This window comes from Thunnus albacares, chromosome 9 (assembly GCF_914725855.1).
Source record: "Thunnus albacares chromosome 9, fThuAlb1.1, whole genome shotgun sequence".
Classification (NCBI taxonomy): Eukaryota; Metazoa; Chordata; class Actinopteri; order Scombriformes; family Scombridae; genus Thunnus; species Thunnus albacares.
In genome coordinates this window covers 5,192,859-5,215,783 of record NC_058114.1, presented here as the reverse complement: position 1 = coordinate 5,215,783, position 22,925 = coordinate 5,192,859, and the positions used below count along the sequence as shown (strand labels likewise).

The window sequence follows — 22,925 nt, the reverse complement described above, 5'->3', positions numbered from 1 at the left end:
TAAAAATAAAAAAAAAAATGCCATGGTTAGCATATGTTAGCAAAATATTTTGTGTTTACACATGTTTTTATTTTGTTCACATATTGGAAATCAAATGTGTTTTTATAGTCGTTCCAAACAACTCTGCTCAAAGGCCGACTGTCACACAGAGAGCGGAGGTGGGCGGGGGACATGCAGTATCGTTTAAATACGAGGACAATAGCGCATATTTTCGGACAGTCTCTCTTGTGGAAGGCAGTCGTAGTGCTAACTCGGCTGTTAGTGTGAAAAGTGATGCACGTTTTTGCGTCAAAGAATGAAAAAGGAAAGCTAGAGTGAGAAGTTGTTTGGGTTTAAATGTCGGCTTGTCTGTAGTCCCCCCTTTATACGCCTTTTTATTGTTTTCATGTAATTGAGAAGACTACATAACAAGCTAACAAAGATGTAGCCTCTTAACATCCACCATTTTTTTCTTGGAATTTTCGCCTATTTGGCATACCCAAATGGAAAAGCTTATGATAAAGGAACTGTGAGGCCAAAATGCATGTATAAGGCTTCATTTGAAAGGTGACATCTTCTAGTTTTTGGAGATGTGCTTGTTTAGCATGTGGTTAAAACACAACCAAAACTACATCAGTTCAAATACGGCTCCAGAAAGTGTTTTTGGTCCTCTCATCTATAATGAGTCATATTTGAATAACAATAACCAGGACACGCTTTATGCTAGAACAATCTAAATCACCACATACCTTCTACATCTTGTTAAGCACACCTGTATAAAATTCCAGACCTCTAGACCTAACCTTATGGGAGTTATTGAGTTTTTAGTTTGTCACTGGTGTCACCACAAACCTCTCCAAAAACGTCTCCAAGTGGCCAAATTGTGCCAGTTGCTTTTACTTATTTAGCGCGTGATGCTCTGCTGCTTACAGCAAGAGTGAGTTAGACTTGCTTTGTCTTGTGTATCTAATCTTTTCAACATGTAAACAACTCATTAAATGTCTTCTGAGAGTTAGAGAGAGGAATATTTCTGGGTGAGAGGCCAATGAGAGCAATGAGTGGGAAGGGTCAATGATTGTTTTTAATGCTTTAGAGTCAAAAGTCCAGGAGAAAAATAGTGTAGGGAAACAGCCACCCTTTATTTTGTCTGTCTCACATTTGGTACTAGTAGCATAGAGTTTATCAGAACTTGTTTGTTGCTGCTTTTGCTGAAAACATCACTGATGAGATGCTGAGACCGATCCGTACAATAAATGTGCTGTAAAACCAAAATAGCTAAAAAAGCTCAGTAGGGCTGCAGAGTTGGATGATGATTCTCTGCGGGTTTGTCATTTGACTTGATGCTAATATAAAAATAGAGACTAATGGAAGAATTGGCTTGTATGTTAAGCAAGTTTCATGTTCTTTTAAGTCGATTTTCATAGCAGCATAACTAACAGGAGTTGTAGCCAGTAAACTGCCTGAAAGCAAACGGCTCTAAAAATGTGAATTATGCTTCGGAAAATCATCTGTAGTAATTTAAGGAATGTGTAATTTGTTGTTCATGGGTTTACACATGCAAAAAAATGCTACATGGCACACCCTCAACAAACAATTTTGTCTTTGAATTTTTTTTTTTTTTTGGTCATTGCTACATCCAGTAAATGTCAAACAGTCTTTGTCTATTAACGTTCCATAAAGTCATTTTGAAACTCAGTGGATGCCAGTTCTAAATGTAGTTAACTGTGTCTGCATGTGGTCAGTATTTACCCACCGCTGTGAATGGCTACCGGTGGAAGATGGAGAAAAGGGACTTTCAGTTCTGGGAAGAGAGCAGCTCATGTGCGGAGGATGCTGGAGCTGATGGGACAGGAAGTAATGTTTTCTTGGATGGGTCAGTCTATGCCACAATGTCCCTTTTGTCTCGGAGCTCCGCAGTGATCCCAGGAGATCTCTCGGCGCCGCCCACCCTCCACCATCCTCCACCCCCCCCACCTCACCCCTCCACACTGGGATCTGACACACAGTCTCCAGGCAGCACTGATCCTCCTTCACCATGGTGGTTTGGAAGGGGAATATGGAGCCAAGAGCTTAGTCAGATCATAGATAATAAGACTATTTGTAATGTGTACATGAGTCTTTGCTTTTAAATAGTTGTTCCTTCATAAAATCATACTGACTCACTTTTATTGTCCTCTTCGAGACCCTGAGTGAAACTGGATGAACAGGCCCGCACATCGCGGACGTGCGATACTATCAGCTCATTGTTCTGTTAAAACGTTAATCCGTTTTCTCATTTATGAAGGAAAAGTACTGAACTATTACTGGATTGTTTCACCATTCTTTGAAGTCATAATGAAACTAGGATGAATAGGGACATTTCAAAGCTGCATCCATCAATTCTTTGGCCACTTTAGGGAGCAGAAGAACTCCAAAACAAGCAGACAGACACTCAGTTTTGTCTATTTATAAAGCAGTTGTGACAAAAATGTTAGGGAGTGGTTGCTTATTTACACATCCAGCGAACACTGAGCAACATCAGAGGTTGTTTGTCATTTTGATTCAGTGTTAATATAGAAAATATCGATCCATGTAGCCTTAAAACAGGGCTGCAACTAATGTATTTCCATTACTGATTAATCTATTCATTTTTTTATTAATGGCCTATAAAACATCAAATAATTGTGAAAAATAAGACCACAATTCCCCAGAGCCCAATCATATGTCTTCAAAAGGGTTTTCCAAAACCCAAACATATTCATTCATTAGATTCAGTATCAATATTTAACCTATAAACCTGAGAAAAGCAGCATTTAAGCATCTAGAACCAGCAAATGTTTGGAATTTTTATTTGATAATTACTTAAAATATTAACCAGTCATCACAATTGTTGGTAATACTTTTTAAATTGATCAACTAATCATTTCAACATTACTGTAAAGATAAAAAAAAAAAAATGGTTCTCAGGTCTTGTAATGACGTATTGGATTACTGTTTTAATTTAGAAACAGAATCCGAACACCACTCACTGATATAGATGATTGTTTGATGAAACTTGTATACAGAGGAACTTGTTTACTGGATACAGAAGAAGAAAGAAATGGAGTAAGAAAGAAAGATTGAAAATGTTATTACGGGGGGGGGGGGGGTTGGATAGGAAGATCGACAGACAGATAGACAGAAAGAAAAGAGTGGGAGAAAAAGTGAGAAGAATGATGACTCCTCTCTCCACATCCTTTTGTGGTCAGAGGCTGTGACTGTTTCCACCTCCCACATGGAAGATCATCCACAGGCCACACACACACACACACACACACACACACACACACACTCACTCTCAGAGTGACAGAAAATCCCTGTACCTGTCCGAGGTTCTTCTGTGTTTATTTGTTTCTACACCAATAAACCGTGCTCTGGTAGCCCCTCGACCACATGCTGCCCGCTCTGAACAGCTGAACCCGCTGGATTACTGGCAGCGGTGGTGTGGAGCAATTTCCAGTCTATCCCGCCACAGAGGAAAAAGATCACTCACACCGGCTACTCAGCGTTTCTCTCTTCCTTCCCAGCAGCCTTCTCCCCGCTGCCACCGTCGTCTTAAAGGGAATCCCTTCTGAAGCCAGCTCGTTCATCAGACTCGCCCAGGGAGTTTGAGTTGTAGTATTGGTTTGAGAACGGAGTGTGTGTGTGGGTGTGCCGGTTTCCGCTGTAGAGAGTCATCACAAAGAACAGAGTGAAGGTTATTTTCTGATGCTGCAGGGGCGGAGGTGGACAGGGAATAGCGGACGGACGCCGGAGGGCCAGAGAAGCGGCCAGCTGCAGTATCAAAAGACCAGCACGCAAACAAAACAGAAGAGAGATTTAGTCTTTTTAACGACAGAGGAGTTTATCTGTTTAGCCTTTGTGCTCAGTTTCCTTCAAACAATACTCCAAAGACATTATTAGTCGCCTAGCCAGTATAATGTTTACCATGAACACCAACTTCATTTAGCATGTCTGCATTCTAGCATTTGCTAATTAGCATTTAACACAAAATACAGCTGAGCCTGATTGGAAGGCAGAAAAAAAACACAGGATCAAAAAAGGTTATGAGGGTTCATCCTCTGGGTAGCATGAATATCTGCACCAAATTTCATGACATTACATCTAATAGTTGTTGAGACATTCAGCTCAAAACCAAAAACCTTATGGTGGCGTTATAGGAAAAGTCAAAGGATCACCTAAGTTAGAAGGCTTCATCCTCTGAATGTCTGAACAAAATTAAATGGAAATCCATTAAACAGTTGTTGAGATATTTCAGTGGTGGATGGACTGACATCGTTATACTTACAGCCACGCCTCTAATGTGGCAAAATAATCAAACCACAGTGATTTCCCCTAATGTATGGATCGCTCTGACCAAACTCGGCTAACTGATCTTTTGTACAGTTATCAAAGCTGTGTCGTTTCTAATCTAATATCTAAAACTAACCATTTGGTTTCTACATAACATGAGAGGAAACACTAAAGTTATAGACAACTGAAAAAAGTTTGTCATCAGTGCTCAGAAGAAGCTGTTGCTCAGAAACTTTCATGAACACGAGTCTCAGAATTATGTAGTATTGGAGATATTTGAAGTTTATGGGCTTCAATAAGCAAAAGAGGCTCATGTCGTGCGGTGGTCTTCAAATTGGAACATCTCATGTGTTCCTTGCTTTACATAGTGTATGTTAAAGGGCAGGTCCATTGTTATATTATATTATAGTTTTTTACATCATTCTGTAGCTTCCCAGTAGTCTTCCATTGGTGTTCAAATCCGAAATTTACGCATGTTTTAGCGTCGAAAGCCCATTTTCCTCTAAGCCCTTCTAAAAACTTTTTCCCCCCACATCACCTGACGTAGGTTCCTACACGATGACGTTGCAACATATAAACCGGTATAAACCACCTCGCCCGCCCAGCCCGGCCAGTAGCCACAGAGACGTACTGAGCTCTCACTGTTGCCGCCGCTCTGCTAAACGTGCTAACAGACACGCAGACACAAACAGATGGAGCACTCACTGTTGCTGCTGCTGCTGCTGCTGCTGCTGCTGCTGCTGCTGCTCAAAGTTTAAAAAATAAACTGTGAGCTCTCCTCACGCCAGTAAACTGCTCCAGATATAAACATCTCACAACGCTCAGACTCAGCGCTGCGACGTCGCTCATAATATATCTGGTTGGTTATATCTTTACAGCGAGCGAGTATGTTAGGAAGACAGTGAACTACGTGTGTGTGTGTGTGTGTGTGGTTGGTGGGGTGGAGGGGTGGGGTGGGGGGGTGGGTGGGGGGGGGGGGCTCACTGCTTTTTGTTAACGGCTGAGTGGGTGTTTCCATTTAAACAACCCCAGAAAAAAAACACAGATGGGTTAGGGTTAGTCGTCCTTTAAGGTTTTAGCAGGAAGCGCTAAAAATACCAAATCTCAAGGATATGGGGATGATTTTTCATGTTTTTGTTCTTGTAACAATATTTAAAGAATACTTTAAGTCCAAATCTGTCCTAAAACAATAGTCAGGTGCACAAATGAGCATTGAAACATGTTTTTCTTGCTTCCTTCATAACACACTGTCAACGGAAGTGATGGGGTAGAAAAAACAGTCCTCCGTCTGTACACACACGTGTTCAAAAGTTTATCTGAAGCTGATACGAGGCCTCTGCCGTCCAAATTAGTCAAATAAAGTAGATGTTTTTCAAAACGACTGTCTTTTTGGAACCGAATTTCCTTCTTTTTGTTATGATCCTTCCACTGGAGCTGAACAGGAAAACACTGTCTGTCAGGAACTAAAAAAGACTGGAACTGTGGAAGATTTCCACTTTTGCTCAAAACGAAGACTGGACATTGTAAGATCTTCTAATGGTCAGTACGGACAGGAAGGACAGGAGGATTACAGCACGCAAAACCTGTTTCAGTGTTTATTTAGGCCCCTGACTATTGTTTTAAGACGTGCTTGAAAAAAAAAAACTGTAAAAACCCATTCTTGAGCAATAAACTGACTAAATAGCAAAAGAAAGGGAACCAAATGCCGGAATAAGCCTAATTCATGAATAATGCATCTTCCTGACAATAATAAGAGCTGAATACGTTGGAAAGTGCTCTAGTGAAATATGCATGAGCAACGAACCCAAATGGGGAAGTGCTTACAGACTGCTCAGAGTAATCTGTTCTGCATCTGAGGGGGTTCAACACGATCCCATTGTGCTCTCCCACTGAAGCGCTTCACAGGAAAGCCGTGATAAAAAAAAAAAAAAAAAAAAAAACGCTCAACGTCCCTTTTTTTTTTTTTTCTGTGCGAGTTCTCCCACCTGCAGCTGTCACAGCAGTCACACGGGGGAGACGGGCTGAATTATTAACACACCTCGCTCATGACAAGGAAAATGACATGATGATGGGGAGGGGAGGGGAGGGGAGGGGAGGGAGGGGGGGGGGGGGGGGAGCTAAGAAGAGAGACAGAAAAGATGGAAACAGTTCGGGGAGGTGAGAGGGTATACACCGCAGCAGCAGCAGCAGCAGCAGCAGCAGTAGGTTTCCACTTCATTGTTTTTGATGGCTTTCGAAAACAAAAGCGCAGATTGCATTCAGGAGACAGACTTCCTTCATCTATATCCTTCATTATCCATATCCGAATTCCTCCTCAAAGACTTATCATCATCCCATTATCTTCTCCCCAGCTCTCTCTCTCTCTCTCTCTCTCACTCTCTCTCCTCTACCCTTTGGTCTCTCCCCCATCCGGGTTCGCAGAAGCTCCCACGCTAGAGACGCACACAGGATTTAACACGCCTGTTTCCCCCACAAAGATCCACACTGTTTGCTTGGTGTGTTGATGCGTTTATAGTCCTAAAGCAAGCTACGGCGCAGCCTGCCAGCAGTTTACTCTCTCTCACACACACACACACACATACACACACACACACACACACACACACACACACACACACACACAGGCGGTAATACCCACCACTTAATACAGTTTGTGGGCATGTTATGCAATTCTTGTAATGTGTTAGCAATGCGATTCTGTTGTTTTGACTCGTGTGGGTAGAGGGTATTGTAGTGTGTTTGGACACATCATTTCCTGCCTCATTTGCCCTCTAACTGTTGAGGATGCATTTTTTTTTTTTTTTTTTACACACAGTGTTCACTAAATCCAAAAAAGAAGAAAATCAGAATTCAAAAAATGATTGGATTATATGGAAAAAAAGGCATTCTCACAAGATTAAGTTAATGAAAGTTTACAGACTGATGATATCTGTGCTCGTCAAGTGTAAAAGTTCGCATTTGTAGAAACATAATAGTTTTCACAGGACAGCAACTATCATTTTGTCAACATTACTTTTTCTTTTTTGAGATTGAAAGTTCATTTTTGACCTTAGGGACAGTCGTTTGACAAAATGTCAGCAGAAAAACTGCAGAAGAGCTTAAGATGTGGTTGAAAGCTTTGGAAAAAACAAATGAGATTTTTTTTTTTTTTTTTGGACAAACAAATTCTACTAAGGATAATAAAAACCTTCAAAAAGACATCACTCAAGCTTTTTTTTTTTTTTTTCTTAATTCATGAAACATTTTGGAGAAACATGGTTTTGGCTTATTTAGGCTTGAAAATTCCTTTTTTTTTTTTAAAAAAAAAAAAAAAAACCTATTATGTTACCTCAAAAATGCATTGTTACAAAGCTTAAAGCAGGACTGTTTTCCTTTAGTTCATGAAAACCTTTAGAGAAGAAGGTTTTTCACAAAGGCCAATCCCTCATTCTCCTGTGTCTTCGGCAAAAAAAAAAAAAAAAAAACAACATAAAAACTTCAGATTATGTCAAAAATTCATTGCCACACAGCCTTTAGAACAAGATTTTTCCCTCAGTTCATATAAAGTGTCGGAGAGAAAACGTGGTTTCCGCGAGACAGCGACGATCAGTTTCTAAACCCCCTCCGTGAATGATGAGCGGTCTTGTCTCCTTAACAGCTCATTGGCCGGGTTTACTCACTCTCTGATTGGTGTTTACATAAACGCCGTCCAATCAGCCCTCAGTGGCACGCTCGCAGCGCTCTGTGTGTGTGTGCGCGTGTGTGTGTGTGTGTGTGTGTGTGTGTGTATCTCTGTGGGATAAAAACACGCCTGGAATCGAATTATCGCATTCCCCGATTGAAGTGTGTGTTTTCTGTCTCATAGGACTCATTAGCTGCATGTGTGTGGTTTGTGTGTATTTCAGGTGCCATGTTTTCCATTGTTTTAAAATTGCCTTTCAGGATTTTTTTTTTTTTTTTTTTTTTACCCAAATGGAGATGCAGTATAATCTCTGTGCCCACATGTTCTCATTGAATGAGCAGAAACAGGGACCGTGTTGCGTTGGTGGCCTGGTAGTCAGCGGTCAGAACGGCTCCCTGAGCAGGCCGATCCCTGTTTTTGAAAGGTTAGGCCTTCACACGAGGCAGTCTGCGTCGCCTAGATGGGTCGAAAGTGAACTTTATCTTAAGAATAGGCCGTTCGCTGCCAAGAGAAACAAGCCTGCACTTTCCTCATTCAGAGTCAGGGAATGTTTTGCGGTCGTGCTTTGTGGGTCAGATTTGTTGCTCCACTCATGAGTCAGTTCTTTTTCTGTTTTCCAGCAAGGTTGTAACACATGGAAACATGCAGTTTGGGGGACGGGGGAAAGAGGGGAGAGAGAGGGGAGAGAAGAGAGGTGGGGGGGGCTGGTGGGGGGGGGGGGAGGGGGACTTTCTGAGGTTTGTTAAGTAAATACATTGAGTCAATAAATAGTATCAGAAAGCTAAATATGATCGCATCCAAGTCTGTATCTTAAATCAAAACCCCAAATCTTGCAGATCAACTGACTTGTTCGTGTGACACACAGAAGCCAAAACAAACTGGTGCAGATGTAGTTTCACCTGTGATTTATAGATGGCAGCAGTGAGCCGCTGTGGTCCAGTCCCCTGATAGTTTCAACCAGGACTCAGTTCAGGTAATAAACAGAAGTAAGTCTCAGTCAAGTCAGAATTAAATTAAAATATACTGAAATCTGCTTCTGTTGGATGCAACTTTATCAAAAGTTATCCAGTCTTGTTTTAAAGCTTAGTTATTAATCAGAGCAACAAGAAGACATGATAAAATAAACATCAACAACAAAATGAACATAAATAATCCAGTGGTTTGATTCATATCTTTTAGTGGTACCTTATATTAGTTCTGTTTATTTCATCAGTTATTTGATTAAGAATGGTTTTAATAATTAATCGTGTATCATTTATCATGATATTTCTGGTTTTAGCCTCTCAAATATCATTTTTTCTGTTTTATATCCATGTAAATTGAATATCTTTTGGATTATTGTTCGGACAAAATAAGCAACATGAAGACGTCACCTTGGGTTCTGGGAACTCTTTTATTTCCTGACATTTAATAGACTTAATGAAATAATCAAAAAGTAACAGATTAACTACTCCAGTTCATATCGAAACTTCAATCCATAAGGAACAGCTGATTGATTAGCAGATTCACAGAAAATGAATCAGCAACTATTTTAATTATTTTTCCATATTTATTTTAAATTTTTCACTGATTCCAGCGTCTCAGATGTGAGGATTTGGTTCTTCTTGCTCTTATATACGACAGTAAACTGAACATCTCGGGGGTTTTATACTGATGCTTTGATATCTGCCGGCTCTGGGGGAAACTATAATCTCACAATCTTCTACCATTTTCTTAAACAAAGCAATCAATTGATTAAACGAGAAAATAATAAACATACGAATCCGTGATGAAAGTAACGGTCGCAGCCCTAAGAAAATGTGCAGCGTAATCTCCCTGAATCTGCAAATCAAACACAAACTAAAGTCACTTTCACATCTGATTAGTACTTTTCCTGCAAGTAGTTCCTGTGACTCTAACTCAGGACGACGCCCTCTGCAGGTCAGCGGGTCCCATTACAGCTCTGGATTGAGAGTTCAGCATGATTCCTGCCTTCCTGTTAGTGTCTGCTCTCAGCTTTTTAAGACAAATTAGTAAAAAAGAAAGAAATAAAGGAAACAAGAGGAACAATAGGCTTGAAAGTTAGACAGGAAAGAGAAGAAAACTAGTAAAATGTGGTCACTGAGGACATTATAAGCAGTATTTTAATGAATTGTTGGTTTTCAGGTGCTTCAGTCTTTTTCCTCTCCCTCTCAATTATACCTCTCACTCTTTTTCTGTCTCCGCTCATGTTGTTTATTCGATTTTTTTTATCTCTGTGATGAGTGACTGACAGTAGCCCGTAGCATGTTTCGATACAAGACTCACCACAAACACACAAAGCGGGAACCGTGCGCTTAATTAGTTTTGTGTAGTTAGTGAGAAGACGGGAGAAGACGGTAACCGGTGATTACGCTAAATATTTATCAAACTCATCAATCTTCCCGTTGCTATGTCCTCCAGGGTGATAATACTCAGCTTTATAGCGTCACTCTGGATGTTCTGTAATGATTTATCTCGAGCTGTGCTGCTCGTGAGATCGGTGAAGGAGGATTAAGAGATTTCTTCTTTATCTGCCTTTGTGTAAACTGATAATTAGTCCTATAAGCTACAATTAGAGTCTCAAGTTTTTTGTGGTGTTCAGCTTCTTATTATATCTAAATATTTACTTGTGTAGAAGCTCGTCTTGAACTCTGAACATGTGACACTACAAATGGGAACACAGTTTCCTAAACTGGAACGTTTCAGACTGAATGAACCAGTTGAACCGTTATATGTAGTGAAAACATGTAGTGACAACACCAAAATCTTATCAGGAGTTTAATTAAATCAACTCATATTCTATCATTATCTCGATGTGATGGTCCACTTACTTTAAATTGTCTGGTTAGTCTTAGTTTATCTGAGTTTGAATCAAGAAATGGATCAAAACACTTTTTATAAACAACCTTCTTAAGTGGATCTATTGATAAGACTGCATCATACTGAGTGATATGGTTTGTATAGTCATTGTTTTGTTGTTTATATATTTGTGTATTATCATTATATTATCAATGATACTCATCATAGTTGTTTTCTTTGTATCTGTTGGTCATTTATTCATGTGATACAATAATGTTTCACATGACAGGATCTCTGTCTGTTATTCCAACTCTGATTCAGTCGAAGAGTCCTGAAGAACGTTTTCTTTTCTAGAATAATGAAGCGACTGAAACTGATTGTTCACTGAACTCATCGATTAAGTTATTTAGAAACATTGTTAGCTTATTAGCATGCTTCACAACATACAACGTATTTGAGTAAAAAAAAAAAGCAATCTCCAGAAAACCTTCCTTTTTCTAATTTTAAAAAAGTTGCCTTTTAATCAAGTCTGTCTCTTTTTCATTAAAATTAAAACATTGCAAACTACAATGAAAATTTCATATTCATGAATCAACACTGATCCTTGTTTGACTGACAGCTGTAATGAGAGACCAGATAAGAATATCACTTTATATACACATCACACCACATAGATTCAGTAATATGCTTCTATAATCTCACATTTATTATTATGTGTGTCTTGTTGTCTTTATTAGATATGCATTTGCATCCTGCAACATCAGGTCATATATTAAAGGTTATATATATGAGTGTTATTTCTCATAAACACCTGCCTGCTATGTAACATACAAGTTTAATACAGTATGAAGTTGCAGAGATGCTTTATTGCGAAAGAAATTACAGATAACAAAAAGAAATACTAAAAAAATGTAAGTATGTGTTAAGTAAGTGTGACATACCTTGTTGAAACATGCCTTTTATATTAAAATGAGCTCATGTGTTAGTTTTAAAACCATTACTGCAATATCAGTCGATTTCCGTCGTTTGGACGGTTTAGATGTTCTCCGCAGGACTTAATACAATCAGCTGCTGTATGATCTGGTTTTGGTATTGACATTGTGGTTTCACTGATGGCCTCTAATGCTCCAGCTGCAACTGTAATATCCAGGCAATAGCACCCAAACGTAACATTTCTACAGTTTGTGAAGCATATAAACTTCCCTTTTCGCTTCACTATTTTAACATCGGGGAGTCTCATCATCACCTGTGAGGAAAATTCCCACGTCGCGAATCCGATATTCCCCTTTTTAATCGAAATGAGTTTACACGACGAACACACACACACACACAGATTTGGCTGCGTCAGTGTTTACATAGACATTATATTATTTGTACAAAGGGATTTCAGTGTGCAGACTATACATGTACACCTACGAGCACAAAGGCTTAGAGAAGATGCAAGAAAACACGTGGGCACTACTGTATTCATGATCTGTTCCGAGAGGCGGCCCGCCGCAATGCACACAGTGACAAAATAAGTCATAATATCTCCTCCTCTGTCATCAGCACACAGCCTCTTAATTACACCGTATCCCCAAAACACCCACGCCACGGCTTTGACCGTCACAGTGAGAAGACGCAGCCTCACTCAACTAAAGTGACATGAGCTCATTACTCGCAGTAAACATCGTCGCTAATCTGTGAACACAAGTCCTGACTGCTGCCGCTGCCCACTCTCTGCTGCTGTGTGTGCTCACGCCCTCATAGATACAACACACACACACACACACACACACACACCAACACTTCCCCCCTTGCTAATGGCCTGTTTGTGTAACTCTGCAGTTTGTTTGGAGTTTTTCTTCCCAGCGTGCAGATCCATTGTTCCTAACTGTTTCGAGAAGAAAATTATGATGTTAAATCCCTATTAGGGATAAAAGGCAGGGCCACCCGAACCCAAAAAAAAAAAAAAAAAAAAAAAAAGGCGGCGTAATTGTTATTTCACAATCTGTAAATTCCCTTTTAAGAGTGTCACAATCTGTAACCATTCCAAAAAAGAAAGGCTCTTGTTCCCCTTGTATTATTTTGGTTAGGAGCGCGTGTGGGTGTACTCCATGTTCCTCCGCATACAAAACGTGTGTGTCTGTTGGGTAATTTGAGGATTGCAATCTATTTACAAAAGCCCACTGTAATGAGCTATGATCTCACTTGTTTGGATCACATCATGGAATGATGATGATGATGATGATGATGATGATTGGGGGAACAAAAACAAGAAGGAGAGGAGGAGAGGCAGAGTTTGAAACGGAGGGAGCATGAGAAGCGGATGAGTTACGACATTAGATGCTAATCTAGATATGAGTGTAATTGTTTTTGTCGTAAGTTGACTTAATTAAGGTGTTATTGTACAATGTGGAATATTTTTTTTTTTTTTTTTATATCTGTACCTGCTTTGTTTGTGGGCTGCTGCCTTCTGCTCGTATGTTTTAATTGAAGCTTTAAATCAGACTGTCATACCGATGTGAAGGGTTGGGCCACTCTTACCTTGTCTCCTGTCAACCAAACAAACAGGCCTTTATTCTCACACACACAGAGAGAGAGAGAGAGAGAGAGAGAGAGAGAAAGAGAGGGATGTTCAGGTACAATAATAAAAAAAAAAAAGAGCACAGCTGCTTAGGGAACTATTCATCAACAGTGAGCCGTGTTAAGAGCACTACTCTTTTTCAGATCGCCTTGTTTTTACCTCATAAGATCTGATATTTTTGGAGCACGCGGTGGCTTCGGGGCTATTGGTACAACTTGAGTTTCATTTTTAATCAATAACAAAAACACCACTTTACTGAGACAGAGTGTGTGTGTGTGTGTGTGTGTGTGTGTGTGTTTGGATATCTGATTGAAAGTCTTTCCATTTTTCTGGCTGGGGACACGCTGGAAAGAATTTTGCCAATCATATTCTCCCATGAATCACCTACAGCAGCCCACAGGCGACAGCAGTCACATTGACATGATGATATTTCATTATAGTCTACTGCTAATTATCAGGTGCAACATTCATGACATTTTACTGTTTTATTCCTGTTAAATTGCTGTAACTTTTGATAGATAATCTTACTACAACACCGTTCAAAACCAACTTTCGAAAGACCTTTTTGAGACGACATGGTACAAAGGTATGTAGACACATGGACATTACACCCATATATGATTGTTGAACATGTCGTTTCTGTTCCTATGACGACCTCCACTCCTCTGGTTTCCAGGCTTTCCACCGTAGTTTGGAACTTGGCTGCAGGGATGTGCTCCCATTCAGCCACAAGATAACAATAAGGGAAGTTGGCCAATGATGTTTGGCAAAAATGACGTGTTCTCGTCATATGGGATGGATGGTAGAGATGGAAAAGACAACTTTTACGTCATTGGACGACTCATGACAATTGCGTGATTATTTATTAATTTATTAGTTTTATTTGTCAGGGGCGATGCAAAAAATGTTAAAATAACATGAAACAGATGTGTTGCATGTAGGTTTTCTAGCCAAGGTTAATTTGCAATCCCTGTCCTAGAGTCGGTCATGCAAAGGTTAAAAAACACTGTACATAGACAATATAACACTATACCCATTAAACTTGTTAACTTTAGCTGGTTTAACTGGTTGTCAGCCACTTCTGTGTTATTAACTTCCAATTTTTTAGAAAAATCCAGCTTTCCCTGTCATATTTTGACATGGATGCCATTTACAAGTTGGAAACACATAAGTACAACAACTCCAATATGACATGAACGCCGTTCCAATGTTCCAGTTCATCCCAAAAAGTGTTGGATGTGGTTGAGGTCAGGGCTCCTTGCGGTCCGATCAAGTTCTTCCTCAGCAAACTGGCGAAACCATTTTTTATGGACAAGGTATTGTGTGTGTGTGTGGGCATTGTCAGCCGAAACAGGAAAGGGACTTCCCCAACCTGTTGCCACCAAGCTGGAAGGACACTTTTGTCTAAAATATCATTGTATACTGTCGCATAAGGCTTTGTGAAACAAAAGTTTAACACATAGAAATGAGGTATCACACTGTATGCTTTTAACAGCATTGTTAACCTGTGTGTTGGTGTACTTGTGTGTGTGTGTGTGTGTGTGCGTGTGTGTGCAGGTCTTATGAGTATGAATCAGGAGATTGTGAGTATGAATCAGGAGCTTTGTGTGGTGTAACACTCATGGCCCATGTACCGTTACCTTCTGTCCAGCAGTTCGGCGTTGCCAGATGTATGAGTGGCAAATAGAAAAATATGATCATCAATCAAACTATCAGCACTTGTTCATTGTTTGTCTCGGCCTTTCCTGCCTCAGTCATCCTGCTTCTCACTTTTTCCATCTTAGCACCACTGGAAAAATGTAGATATTATTTGTTCAAACGGACTTAACACGTATCTCGGGATCTTCCGAATTTCCAAAAGGTGGTTAAATAAATGTTTATCTGTAATTGTTGTCAATGTTTTTGAGGAGGTACTTCAAAATGAAGTGTTTTCATACATGTCTAAGAATCACATAGAAGTGATCGGAGCCTGTTAGTGCTTCGGTCTTTCTTTTTTTTTTAAGCCGTTTAGTCAGTTGAATCTTGGTCAGACTCTTAAGCAAATAATTACTGGCACTCAAAAGGAAGAAAGGTGAGAAATTAGTTTTTATCACCACCTCCTTTGTCACCCGGTGTACCTGAAAACCTGACTCCTCACCGCTCCTTGCCCTCAGGCTGCTGTAGGACTGTATTTAAGATCATGATTACTCCTCCTTATTATCATCATTAGCGCGGGTATCAATGGCGGCGATGAGAAATGTCTCTGGCAGTGTGAGAAGCTGGTAGAAGAGTGTGATAAATGACTCCTGCTATGTTATTTGTGAAGGTTGATTCTGTCATTGAGAAGAATGGGGTTTTAAAGTTTTCCATGCTACCATCAATTATCCAGCCTGGCGTCTGGTGGGGCAGGTTAGGCGGACGGACAGACAGGGCGAGGCTGACGGACAAGAGTGACTGACAAGCACTAAACCGTCAAGAGGACGGCAACTTCCAACGCTTCCAACCTCTCGGCCTCTCTGAGCTCATGGAAACAGATTACTGTATTTGTTTTGTTTTAATCTAACCTGGTTTTATCATCATTATCACATAAATCAGCCAACAGCACGGTAGTCATTTAACATAAAGAGACACTAAGGTTATCTGTAGGGCTGCGGCTAATTATTATTGTCCTCAATTATTCTGCAGATTATTTCAATAATTGTAATAAAACTCGGCTGACTGTGGCCGAGTCAGGGCTGATACAAGTTGACAACATACAGACAGGTGACAAAGTAAAGGAAAAACCAACATTGATCATCATTTTCATGCTCATCAAGCCCTTCAGTGACCCCTGGTGCCCTATGGATTGGGGGGCATTGTCATCCTTGAAGAGACCACTCCCATCAGGATAGAAATGTTTCCTCATATGATAAAGGTGATATTGATTTGTAGTGGCCCTTCCCTCTAAGGGGTCAAGTGGACCCAAATCATGCCAGCAAAATGCCCCCCAAAGTATAACAGAGACCCCAGACCCCGTCACTGTAGGGGTCAAGCATCCAGACCTGTACCAACAACCTTTAGTTTGTCACCCGTCTGTAAATGAACATTATCGATAAAGGTCCTTAAAACTTGGTCATCATGGAATTGTGACAAAGATAAAGTCCTGCCACTGCTCTTCGGTGGACAAACTGCGTAATAGTGTTTCTAAATTACTCCAAACTTTGAGATTTCAAGTTTTTATTTTTGACCTTTTTGAAACAGTAGTTGACGAAACAGTCTCACCACAAGGTCCATTCAGTCGCTGATTTTAGAGCTTTTGATTGCATCACACGCGGTCTTCCTCATTTTTCCAAGATCAAGAATGACCTTTTTAAGGTCAAGTTTTTAAACTAAACAAAAGTCCTTAAAGTGGCGAAGACGAACTGATATTTGAACATCTACAATTTCATGACAACTAGGGAAATTCCATCTGCTGATGAAGGTCATGCGATATGATCGAAAGCTCCGAAACAGCACGAAAATGGCCTTTAGGTGAGATTGTTTTGTCAACTACCTCAAATTTATCTTGTATCTTGTGCTGATTTATCTGTGATAAAATACAGGGATCCAATCACTCATCAAATTTATTGGAAGGCTGTTAATTATAATAAATAATAAATTGATTAATGGTTTGGGCTGTAGCTGCAATTTAACTTGATCAACAGAACATTAATTTAACAACTATTTTAATAATCAAGTCATTTTTTTTTTTATTCAAAAACACAGAAAAATATACAGACTTTTCTTACTACTGTGTTTTCTGACATTTTATAGACAGAGGGAGTAATGGAGAAAATAATCAGCAGATATATTGATAATGAAAATAATCATTAGTTACAGCCCTGGTCTAGGATATCAAATGTCAGAAAATAGTGCTCAGTAATGCCAATAACAGTTTCCAAAGTGATGATTGTTTTATCCGCCAGCAGATCAAAACCTAAATATATTCAAGGATAAAAAAAGAAAAGTCCTCCTATTTAATAAGCTGGTATCACAGCATTTCTGCTTGATAAATGACTACAACCATTAGTCTATTGTCGTTAATTACTTATCTGTCAGTTTACAAATTGATTAATCGAGCAATCAATCCGGCACGGTTTAGCAAAATAAACTGTGATGCCGGGTCAGGGATGTGCAGAAAACCATTTTGAATTTCAAAAAGGGTTGTTTTCTTTAGGATGAAACCGTGGCGGGCCCCCTCTGAGGCGTGCAAATCGCTACTGAAAACGCCCTCTTAGCGTCGTAGACATGCCTAAGCTGCAGTAAGTGACCCTGAGATACGAGTGATATTTGTGTGTGTGTGTGTGTGTGTGTGTGTGTGTGTGTGTGTGTGTGTGTTTTGCACAACGTATCAACTGTGTCGCTGCGTGTGCGTACACACGTGTGTTTATGTGCAGACATTCGGAATGCCTCAAGTGCACTCAAGCATATGTTTGCATCCGCGTGTGTGTGTGTGTGTGTGTGTGTGTGTGTGCACGTGCGATTTTGACGTGCATGTGTAATGGTAGTGATGATGATGATGATGATGATGGTGAGGAAGGGGTGAGTGGGTGATGATAAGTGCCATCTCTCACAGAGGACAGAACACGATTAGTCAGGAGATAATCTCTCCTCTCCTCCGTCTGTGTGTGTCTGTGTGTGTGTGTGTAGTGTGTCTGTGTGTCTGTGTGTGTGTGTGTGTGTGTGTGTGTGTGTGTGTGTGTGTGTGTGTGTGTAGTGTGGGCAAACTCCAAAGAAAACACTCTACTGTTTTCTTTACTTTTCTGTGCTCTCCACACAGACTCTTTCTCTCTCTCTCTCTCTCTCTCTCTCACACACACACACACGAACACAAAACGATTACTGAGAGTTAAGCAAGAAATGACAGTGGGAAGAGTGAATGTTAGTTTTTTTTGTGACTGTGCTCTGTGTGTGTGTGTGTGTGCATGTGTGTGTCTGTGAACATACTGAATGTATTTCTCCAGTGTTTCGGCTTTTTCTCTTTTCTCTCTCTCTCTCTTCGCTGTAGGTGAACTCGTCACGATCGCGGTGTAGCTGTCGCCAAGCTACGGGGCTTGAGGGTCCTCTGACGTTCCCGACAGTTCCCCCCCCCCCCCAAGCATTCCATCCTCCAATTATGAACATAATGACGGGAAAAAAGCCATAGATACACAAACACTGGCCAGAGCAGTATTCACACTTTCCCCTGACCGGCCAGTCATTCTGACAGTGACGACCATTACACACACACACACACACACACACACACACATCCATACACCTGGGATTTTGATCTTCCCATGCTAAATCTTTCCTATGTCCCTGTGCCACTGGTATGGTAATATCTGCTCTGGCACGGAGCAGCCTCAGTAATCTAAGCTCAGAGTGTTTATACATGTGTGGCCGGCGCAGGCCACCACCACAGCTAAACGTTTACAATAATAGTCTCCAAGTGATGCCTGTTGTAATAAAAGTCAAGCGCCTCGCCCGGTGCAGTGAAACCAATCTGTCGTGCTGATCTTATTATAGTCAAATTAAAATGTCCTGCCTCGGGCAGCGAGGCTGTAAACCGTGGAACTTGAATAAAAACACACCAACGCTCGCCAGAAGCCTCCACCAGCCGTCATTGTACACAGGTGTTAGCGAGTCTGTGTACTTACATACACAGCGAGAGTTCAGCATGTTGAGACACTGTTGCGGAACAGACCCGAAGTAGTTTCGAGCACATAACTCTTCTCGTGCGTTATCTTTTTTTTTTTTTTACGTCACTTTGCCGTTTCGTGCGTTGCATCAAGTATGTGAAGCAAGAGTGCCGGGTGATGTTTAGAGGTTGGTATTTGACGTTTTTCAGATACTAGCATCGGACTCATACCTGAGTTTTAGTGCAGATGCCAAAACAAACTTTTTGATGCCTCGCTTTGACAAATACAAAGTTTTTACAAAACCTTCAAAATGTCTCAGTTAAATGTTGTCTATCGTGCAAGAACTATGCAGAAATGTGCAAAATTTGGACTTAAATCAGGAACTTTTTTATTTTTTTTTTATGAAAAACTTAACAATATGCAATACCATCTTTCTGTATGCAACAGATTTTGACTCTCTGTGTTACGGACACATTTTAAACAGTACCAAAAAGTACTGATGTCTGATACCAAGCCTTAGCAATGTGTGATGATTTTGACAAAACAATATTACAAAAAGGAACATATTATAATATCAATCTGTACACTGAGATACTTTTACTCAAGATAAATAATGACTAAACTATGATGAAAGTCTTTAAACAGTGTTAAAACATGTAAAAACCTTTTTATTTGAACCACATTCTAATCATAAATGTCACTTCATGTCTGGTTTCTCCAATTTCTGCCATCGTGAATGTTTAAAGCAAGATTATCATCACATCTAGGTTCATTTAATCACAATGAATCTATCAATTAATAATTTAGTCTATAAAGTGTATAAAAATGTTGAAAAATGCTCATCATCATATTCCTAGAGTCTTGAGTTCTAAAACAAAATGTTTTTTCCAGTGTAAAAACTCAAATTTGCAGTGAAAAAGAGAAAAATTAGCAAACTGTCTGCAAAAAGTAAATGTTTATCAAAAAATACATTTTCCAGGCAACTAAAACCAATTAATTGTCTTTTCAGTAGTACTCCCACTTCCTTCTTAGAAAAATATTTGGTTTAATTTGTTATTTTGCCATTTAAAATCATATGAGAGCAAAATATGGCATAGTTTCTTATCTTATTACAGGACTAAAAGACTAAACATCTTCTCACCACAAGCTGCAGCCCTTCAAAATACAGTACAGACTTCAATCAATACCTCTCAAAACACCCCAAAATTAAACACTAAAAGCTTCAAAAAGAAAGTGTTAGTTTGAGTAAAATTACGTTAAATACATTAAATTATACAGGTGGTTCCTGATGGTCTGTCCACTAGAAGCATATATAACCTTTCCGTTTCAAAAACAGACAAACAACAAACATTTTTTTTTAATAATTTTTCAAATAAAAACAACTAATAACAAGCATACTAATTACTAAAAGTAACCTAAATGCTTTCTGTGTATGTACATTATCGTGAGGTCCTGTGTGAGTCTCCACAGCTGGCGACGCGTGCTGTTGCAGAATAGTTTCGGTGTCTGTTGCAGCGTCTTTTGTCTGCTCTGGATTGTGTCTTAACTTGCATCGTTCTGGCAGCCGAGGCCTCAGAGAGCGAGAGAATGTCTCAGAGCCAGATGTTCTCTCTCTCTCTCTCTCTCTCTCTCTTTCTCTCTCTGCTGTCAGTGACATGTCTTCATTCAGTATGTGGACGCTGCTCAGGTTTAAGTGACACGAAAGGCATTACCAGAGTGTCAGTCAGCACCTCGCTGCCCCCCCCCCCCCAATCACACACAGTGTTACATACAGTAGAGTTATCCATGGGTAACTGTATTGTTGCTCTTCTGTTTTTATGGTTAGACTTGGTTCTTTTCTCATTTATTGACTTTGACTTGTGGGTTAAGTAAGAAAATATGGCCCATCATAACCACATGTGAAGTCTCAACGCTACTGTTCTTTATTTCTGCAGATTTATGGATCGTGCTCAGCTCAGTTTTTTTCATTTTATTAGTCGTATGTAGGTGAACTCAGGGTCAACGCTACAATGAAATGTCTCGGATGAGAAAACGGGTCAGCTCAGCAATAAGAGCACTAGTCATAAAATATAGAATATAAGATATAACACTATATACATATGTAAAAATGAGGATTTATGTATAAAAATAAAAGCGTATACAACAGTATTGCGCAATGGGTATGTAGCAGTCCCGCTTCAGTAGCAGCAGTCATGGTTGATAGCGTGTTTTTAATGTCGAAGGTGCAGTACAGTAGACAGTTGTGGAGTTACGCTGAAAGATGTAAAACACGTCTTTATTGGAGTGACAGTTTGGCAACGTCCGCAGATAGTGAACGACAGAGGGAGTTCTGCAGTCCACGGAGAAGACAGAAAATCAATGCGCAGGTATGTTCACACATAACTTCTGTCTTGCAAGAATGTTAGGTTTGAGATGATGCATGTAGGTTGCTTTTGTTAACGATCTGTGATGTCGTAGTGGGTTAAAAAAAAAAAAAACATATTTATTTTGTCAGCCTGTAGATGCTAGCTTAGCTAAGTTAGGTAGTCAGTCGCTCTTCGGTAAGTCACTCGAGCGAGGTTATAGGGTTATGATATTTAATGTCAAGCTGTAATCAATGAAGAGCATTCTCACATATGTATTCCCCTTGTTCAGGTGGGTTAGTGGCCCTGTTTGGTGGGTTTTGACTAGTCGTTTGAAGCACTTCATGATGACTGGTGTCAGTGCGACAGGGCGGTAGTCCTTTAAACAGGAGGTCACTGGCGTCTTGGGGTCAGGGACGGTGGTGGATGTCTTGAAGGGGGGTTTGGACCACGGACTGACTCAGGGAGAGGTTGAAGATGTCGGTGAACACCTCTTCCAGTCGTGCAGCGCAGGCCCCTTAGAGCCCGGCCTGGGATACAATCCGGCCCCAGAGCTTTGCAGGGGTTGGCTGTTTGTAGGGTCAACCCCCGGACTCTGGATGTTACTGCAGTTGTTATAATTCAGAAAGTGCTTTCTATTAAAGTCTTGTTATTCTCAACTCGAATTAAGACGATGACACTGATTCTATCATAAGAAATTACTATGATGAAATTATGGAGTCTGTGTCTAAACACAGGAAACATGCAGAAACATGAGCTGACCGCTTACACTCAGCGCAGCACTGTGCCGAAAAACAAAACAATGAGGTTGGAACACAGTTTAGGGAATTTTGTTTTTTGACAAGATCTCACTATTGTCAACAGAAGCTGGGGTTTATGGGAAGACATTAATTTTATATGCACAGTCACTCAATGTGAGTGCACATAATACTACTGAGAGTAGCAGAATATATAAGAAATTATAGTTAAAATGCTTGGATTTTTAGAATTAAAACAAAATCAAATGATATATCGATAAAACAAATGACAGAAACCAGTCCCCTTAATGTATAAGCTGAATGTGTGACTTTATGGTTCATGAGCAAATTAATTTTAGGTAATAAATAATAAATATTTTCTGGAGTGTAGATATCTTTTTATTGCTAAATCTAATGCATCTAATCTGTATTTTGAGTGATTTCATTTAAATTTGGAAACATGTATATCTAAAATATATTTAATACAAAAGTATTACTTGCAGCCTTTTTAAAAAACTTCATATTACTGTATACTCTTGCAAATTATGAATAATAACATTGTAAACATGAGCTGTATTTTGGTTGAGCATATGTTTTAAATAGATAATAATATTGAAATAATCCCAATAAATTTCAGCGACCCTTGTCAGTCCTTAGTGGTAATAGTGTCCACATTTAACTCTGCATAAAAGTTCTCATAAAAGCTAGAAATGTTACACAAAATTCCCCTAAACTGGTGGAATCAAAGAAATAAAAGCAGAAAAAAAAAAACAATGGGACTAGAAAAAGAACACAACCACAAACGCAAATCCAAAAAACCTTAAAGTAATCAGCACTCAGAGAGAACAGGATACAGGCTTTCCTCTATTTAAGAACAATGCAAGTCTTGGCTCCAACCGTGAATAAATATCC

The 22,925-nt window shown here is 39.8% G+C and overlaps 1 protein-coding gene across 1 annotated transcript in view; it reads left to right on the top strand.

Moving 5' to 3' along the window:
• Positions 1-22,925, top strand: part of gmds (GDP-mannose 4,6-dehydratase) — a 197,669-nt gene that overhangs the window by 19,702 nt on the left and 155,042 nt on the right. The gene's annotated exons all lie outside the window — the stretch shown is intronic.